The 7,500-nt window shown below is 40.7% G+C and overlaps 2 non-coding genes across 2 annotated transcripts; both read right to left on the bottom strand.

The window, feature by feature from the left end:
- Positions 1-753: 753 nt before the first annotated feature.
- Positions 754-910, bottom strand: LOC126778645 (5.8S ribosomal RNA). Its single transcript, XR_007670194.1, has one exon. It is a non-coding gene; the product is annotated as a 5.8S ribosomal RNA (ribosomal RNA).
- A 1,403-nt stretch (positions 911-2,313) lies between these two features.
- Positions 2,314-4,216, bottom strand: LOC126778660 (small subunit ribosomal RNA). Its single transcript, XR_007670207.1, has one exon. It is a non-coding gene; the product is annotated as a small subunit ribosomal RNA (ribosomal RNA).
- Between the last annotated feature and the right edge of the window lie 3,284 nt (positions 4,217-7,500).

Here is a 7,500-nt window from a genome sequence, read left to right as displayed (position 1 = left end):
ACGCACGTGCGCGCGTTCGTTCGTTCGCCACCCCGCCGTCTGTGTATATAATGATAACACAGACACGAGAGACGACACGACGCGACACGACACGACACGACACGCCTCGAAAACGAATACGACGTTTACATGTCATCACGTACGCAATGCGCGCTTTATGTGTATACGTCGTAACGAAAACGGAGCTGTTTTATCGATATACGTTCGATCGATGTTCGATAACGAGAAACGTACGAACTCTCGCTCTCTCACTAGACTAGAAGAGATCGGCCCTCATATATCCGATTACCCTCTTTGATCGAACGATAGAACGACGATCGAAAGGTCGGAGATGGGGGCGCGCTCTCGACTAGACCGATCGACGAAGACGACGACGACGACGACGACGACGACGACGACGACGACGACGACGTAGACGACGTAGACGTACGAATCGGTAGAGCGAGCGACGCTCTCGGTCTCTCACACATCGCGCATAACGAAACTCCGTGACGTAAACGTACACACGAACCGTATATAAATACAAAAATTTTGTAATATACACGAACACGCATGGTACATAAACATACATACACGTCGTATTGAAATATTTGAACGGACCGAGAGAGAGTCGGTTCGTATACGAATACGAATACGAACGAACTCTAAAACGGATACCGTCATGTGTTCGAGAATAACGTATAAAAGTTTAACATTACGAAAAACTATATACACATTAAACATTGAACAGTGTGGTATATATTTTTATACAGCCGGCCCTCAGACAGGAGTGGTCCTGGATGTTTCTCCACGGACCGCAATGTGCGTTCGAAATGTCGATGTTCAAATGTGTCCTGCAGTTCACACTATGACGCGCAGTTAACTGCGTTCTTCATCGACCCGCGAGCCAAGTGATCCACCGTCCAGGGTAATTGTTTATTTTCATGATGATTAGTTTCTACGATCACTGAAGCGATTCTATACACGCCCGTGATATTAGTTTGTTTAAATTTTTTTTTTTTTTCTTTTTTTTTTTCTTTTCAGTATATAAATAAAAATTAAAAAAAAAAAAAATATTAAAAAAAAAAAATTAAAAAAAAATATACGTTATTTGAAGATGACGATGCGCTATCGAAAGACGACAACATCGTGCTTTCCTCGAGAAACCGACGTCGAAACATCAGAAGGGACGCGTTGAACGACCCCGTTTTTATTATATTCGGAGTCGTCGTCTCGCATCCGAACGACATACGAACGCCGAACCGCATTTTGTTTTATTTCATTTTACGAAAAAAACAAACGAAACTTTCAGCGGACGCTTCTCGTATCCCCGCCGACTGACCGATCGACTGACTGACTGATCGTCGATCATCGTATCATCGTCTAGGAGAGCGTGTGAAACGCATCATCGCACGTATCGATCGAAAGCACGAGGCCTCTATGAAAATATGATATAACGCATAAAACACAAAACACGAAAACACATCGACGTCACCACGAATCGATATCATATTAAATTCAAAAACGAATTCAAATCGACACTCACATAACGACCGATCGATGTAAACGATGACGAGACTCGTAATCGAACGGAGACGACGACGCGTAACGTAGACGTAGACGTAGACGTAGACGAAGAACGAAAGACGAAAACGAAAACGAAGAGCGACGAGAGTCTTGAACTCGAAACGTATACAGCGTCGTATATATATTATACATGTGACTCGCGGCGCGGATTCTTGCCGGTCTACGTACACAGGTATAACGAAGACGACTACGGTAACGACGAGTGAAGACTGCACGCGTGCAACTTCGATGTTCGTTAGCTAGCGTTCTCGCTAGTTACGTTCGCCGCGTACATACGACGTCCACATTCGAATTGAAAGTACACGATTACATACGTCTTACGACGATCGTTATATTCGTATCTCTTTTTATAATACTACGTTTTAATATATATACGTATATCGATTCGATGACGACGCTTCAGCGATACGTATTGTATTTATATATTTTTTTGCGAATATCGTTATTTTCATACGTGATGATACTAACGTCGAAGGCGATGACGACTCGTATATCAACGAACGCCTAGACGAAGACGACGTAGTCGTCGTCGTCGTCGGAGAAACGATAATGCGATCCACCGATCGAATTCGCATTTTTTCGTATTATGATTCTTTTTGGTTGTTGTTATTGTTATTGTTTTATTATATCGTCTTATATCGGCACTCTCATTGCTCTTTCGTGCTGCACTGTTTATCTCGCTCGTATACAGAGAAGAGCTCGATCCGCACAGAGACGAAACAGAATTCGAGATAGATAAACGTACGTTAATGATCCTTCCGCAGGTTCCCCTACGGAAACCTTGTTACGACTTTTACTTCCTCTAAATGATCAAGTTTGGTCAACTTCCCAGCAACGCCGACGGCCGTGAAGCCACCGCGTGTCGGTCCGAAGACCTCACTAAATCATTCAATCGGTAGTAGCGACGGGCGGTGTGTACAAAGGGCAGGGACGTAATCAACGCGAGCTTATGACTCGCGCTTACTAGGAATTCCTCGTTTATGGGGGATAATTGCAAACCCCAATCCCCAGCACGAAGGAGTTTCAACGGGTTGCCCGGGCCTCTAGGCCAGGGAGAACATGCCGATTCCTTCAGTGTAGCGCGCGTGCGGCCCAGGACATCTAAGGGCATCACAGACCTGTTATTGCTCAATCTCGTGCGGCTCGAAGCCGCCGGTCCCTCTAAGAAGAATTTTAATACGCCGCCAGTGAGTTGCTCGACCGAAATCGGGCACACCTAAATGACGACGCCTATTTAGCAGGCTAGAGTCTCGTTCGTTACCGGAATTAACCAGACAAATCGCTCCACCAACTAAGAACGGCCATGCACCACCACCCACCGAATCAAGAAAGAGCTATTAATCTGTCAATCCTTCCGGTGTCCGGGCCTGGTGAGATTTCCCGTGTTGAGTCAAATTAAGCCGCAGGCTCCACTCCTGGTGGTGCCCTTCCGTCAATTCCTTTAAGTTTCAGCTTTGCAACCATACTCCCCCCGGAGTCCAAAATCTTTGGTTTCCCGGAAGCTGCCCGCCGAGCCATTGTAGTAACGTCGGCGGATCGCTAGATGACATATTTACGGTTAGAACTAGGGCGGTATCTAATCGCCTTCGAACCTCTAACTTTCGTTCTTGATTGATGAAAACACCTTTGGCAAATGCTTTCGCTGATGTTCGTCTTGCGACGATCCAAGAATTTCACCTCTAACGTCGCAATACGAATGCCCCCAGTTATCCCTATTAATCATTACCTCGGAGTTCTGAAAACCAACAAAATAGAACCGAGATCATATTCTATTATTCCATGCACGAAATATTCAAGCGGCATTTTGAGCCCGCTTTGAGCACTCTAATTTGTTCAAAGTAAAATTGTCGGCCCACCTCGACACTCACCGAAGAGCACCGCGATAGGATTTTGATATTGAACCGGCGTTTTACCGCCGGCTCACCGACGATATGCTCCGCAAACGTGTCAGTATCACCGCGGATGCGGTGCACCGACAGCGCGGCGCACAAATGCAACTACGAGCTTTTTAACCGCAACAATTTTAGTATACGCTATTGGAGCTGGAATTACCGCGGCTGCTGGCACCAGACTTGCCCTCCAATTGTTCCTCGTTAAAATATTTAAAGTGTACTCATTCCGATTACGAGGCCTCGAAAGAGTCCCGTATCGTTATTTTTCGTCACTACCTCCCCGTGCCGGGAGTGGGTAATTTGCGCGCCTGCTGCCTTCCTTGGATGTGGTAGCCGTTTCTCAGGCTCCCTCTCCGGAATCGAACCCTGATTCCCCGTTACCCGTGACAACCATGGTAGTCGCAGAAACTACCATCGAAAGTTGATAAGGCAGACATTTGAAAGATGCGTCGCCGGTACTGGACCATGCGATCGGCAAAAGTTATCCAGATTCATCAAAATTAACGACTTCGGACGAGACGCCCTCCGTCGATTGGTTTTGATCTAATAAAAGCACTCATCCCATCACTGGTCAGAGTTCTGATTGCATGTATTAGCTCTAGAATTACCACAGTTATCCAAGTAACTGAGTAAGATCTAAGGAACCAAAACTGATATATTGAGCCATTCGCGGTATCGCCTTAATACGGCTTGCACTGAGACATGCATGGCTTAATCTTTGAGACAAGCATATAACTACTGGCAGGATCAACCAGGGAGCTAACATAGATTATTCTCGACGACGACGACGACACGTCCGTGCGTGCTTGCGCGAACGCGACACCTTCGCCGTAAGTTTCTCTCTCATTTAACTCGATTCTCGTTTCTAGCAACGACGACGACGACGACGACGTTGTCTTCGTTCGTCGTCGCTTCGAAACGAGGTTCGTCGTACCGTATCGATTCGATCGCGTTAGACGCGATAGACTCTTACGGTTGACTTTTTTCATTCATTATCATAATAAATAATGATAAATAACCGACGACATCGAAGTAGCCCGAGAAGAGCACGACGACGACGACGACGATTCGTCTTCTAAGATGACACTCGACGGTCACGAATATGAATATTCGAAACGAGATCGTTCATTTTAGAAACACTTCCGTACACGATGTGCACGTATGTTATTGTTCAACGGATATATGTGTCGTGAAACATTCGGATCGACGCCCGGTGTTTGAGTGTTCGTACCGATACTCGGGTTATGTATTTTTCGTACATGATAGTTTTTGTTAATATAAAGAGTTTTAGGAACGACCGTTTCGCATACATTTCTATATGCATTAAACGAACGTACTGAATCTTTTAAAAACTCCGTCTGCCGCGTTTATCTCCGAAGACATCGTCATCGCACCACACATCGGGGTCCACAATAAATCTACACGAGAACGTCATACGTTATCATGTCGATGAATTTGTAGAGAGAGGAGCGATGACGACGCCGGAGTCGCTTTAGAAAGAGCAACTTACGTACGTCCGTCGGTCGGCACAGTTATAGAACGAAAAGTATATTTCTCCACATTATTTGTATAATATATTATTATTGTAAAACGACAACGCCGCGACGAGCTTACGACGACGACGACCGCGGCAGCAGCAATACATTATAATATAATACTAGAAGAAAACAACTTTTCGATAGAGTCTTATCTTCAACGGTTGCGACGCGTCTCACGAAATAATATTTTCATATATATCGTTCGACGTTCGAACCGAACGTACTCTATGTATATGCCGGACGATGAATATGACATTCGGCGCTTCATAACGGCGGATGTATTTTTTTCGAATATTTTTATATTTAATGTTTTATATATAATATCAACCCCCTCCCCGTCGCAAGGAATAAAACAAAGAACTCCCCCCCAACCCCCTAACCTCCCACCCCCACCCCCGAAAAATTAACGCGGTACGTTCGTGTATTGTGGAATCGAAGTTTATATTTTACGACGATAACATACTTTATTTTTCTGAAATATTTTAAAATAACATTAGAATCGAACACGATAACGATATCCGAGTGATTTCATTCGATCACTAAATTTGAACTATAACAGAACGATAATAAAATATCTTTGAAATGTGAAAAAAATAACGCGGTACGTTCGTGTATTGTGGAATCGAAGTTTACATTTTACGACGATAACATACTTCATTTTTCTGAAATATTTTAAAATAACATTAGAATCGAACACGATAACGATATCCGAGTGATTTCATTCGATCACTAAATTTGAACTATAACAGAACGATAATATAACATCTTTGAAATGTGAAAAAATTAATGCGGTAAGTTCGTGTATTGTGGAATCGAAGTTTACATTTTACGACGATAACATACTTTATTTATCTGAAACATTTTAAAATGACACTAGATTCGATCATTGCATTTGAACTATAACAGAAAGATAATATAATATCCTTCAAATGTGAAAAAATTAACGCGGTACGTTCGTGTATTGTGGAATCGAAGTTTACATTTTACGACGATATCATACTTTATTTATCTGAAATATTTTAAAATTACACTAGAATCGAACACGATAACGATATCCGAGTGATTTCATTCGATCATTGCATTTGAACTATAACAGAACGATAATATAATATCTTCAAAATGTGAAAAAATTAACGCGGTACGTTCGTGTATTGTGGAATCTAAGTTTACATTTTACGACGATAACATAGTTTATTTATCTGAAATATTTTAAAATAACACTAGATTCGATCATTGCATTTGAAATATAACAGAACGATAATATAATATCTTCAAAATGTGAAAAAATTAACGCGGTACGTTCGTGTATTGTGGAATCGAAGTTTACATTTTACGATGATAACATACTTTATTTATCTAAAATATGTTAAAATAACACTAGATTCGATCATTGCATTTGAACTATAACAGAACGATAATAAAATATCATTGAAATGTGAAAAAAATAACGCGGTACGTTCGTGTATTGTGGAATCGAAGTTTACATTTTACGACGATAACATACTTTAGCGACATCGTTCATGACACGAACTAACCACGAACGTGACACTACAAAATTTACATCTTATAATATCTTTCAAATGTGAAAAAATTAACGCGGTACGTTCGTGTATTGTGGAATCGAAGTTTACATTTTACGACGATAACATACTTTATTTATCTGAAATATTTTAAAATGACACTAGATTCGATCATTGCATTTGAACTATAACAGAAAGATAATATAATATCCTTCAAATGTGAAAAAATTAACGCGGTACGTTCGTGTATTGTGGAATCGAAGTTTACATTTTACGACGATAACATACTTTATTTTTCTGAAATATTTTAAAATAACATTAGAATCGAACACGATAACGATATCCGAGTGATTTCATTCGATCACTAAATTTGAACTATAACAGAACGATAATATAATATCTTCGAAATGTGAAAAAATTAACGCGGTACGTTCGTGTATTGTGGAATCTAAGTTTACATTTTACGACGATAACATACTTTATTTATCTAAAATATGTTAAAATAACACTAGATTCGATCATTGCATTTGAAATATAACAGAACGATAATATAATATCTTCAAAATGTGAAAAAATTAACGCGGTACGTTCGTGTATTGTGGAATCTAAGTTTACATTTTACGACGATAACATAGTTTATTTATCTGAAATATTTTAAAATAACACTAGAATCGAACACGATAACGATATCCGAGTGATTTCATTCGATCACTAAATTTGAACTATAACAGAACGATAATATAATATCTTCGAAATGTGAAAAAATTAACGCGGTACGTTCGTGTATTGTGGAATCGAAGTTTACATTTTACGACGATAACATACTTTATTTTTCTGAAATATTTTAAAATAACATTAGAATCGAACACGATAACGATATCCGAGTGATTTCATTCGATCACTAAATTTGAACTATAACAGAACGATAATATAATATCTTCGAAATGTGAAAAAATTAACGCGGTACGTTCGTGTATTGTGGAA

The sequence above is a fragment of the Nymphalis io genome, chromosome 26 (genome assembly GCF_905147045.1).
Source record: "Nymphalis io chromosome 26, ilAglIoxx1.1, whole genome shotgun sequence".
Classification (NCBI taxonomy): domain Eukaryota; kingdom Metazoa; phylum Arthropoda; class Insecta; order Lepidoptera; family Nymphalidae; genus Nymphalis; species Nymphalis io.
The sequence above is the reverse complement of the archived record's forward strand: the minus strand, read 5'-3'. Positions and strand labels throughout refer to the sequence as shown.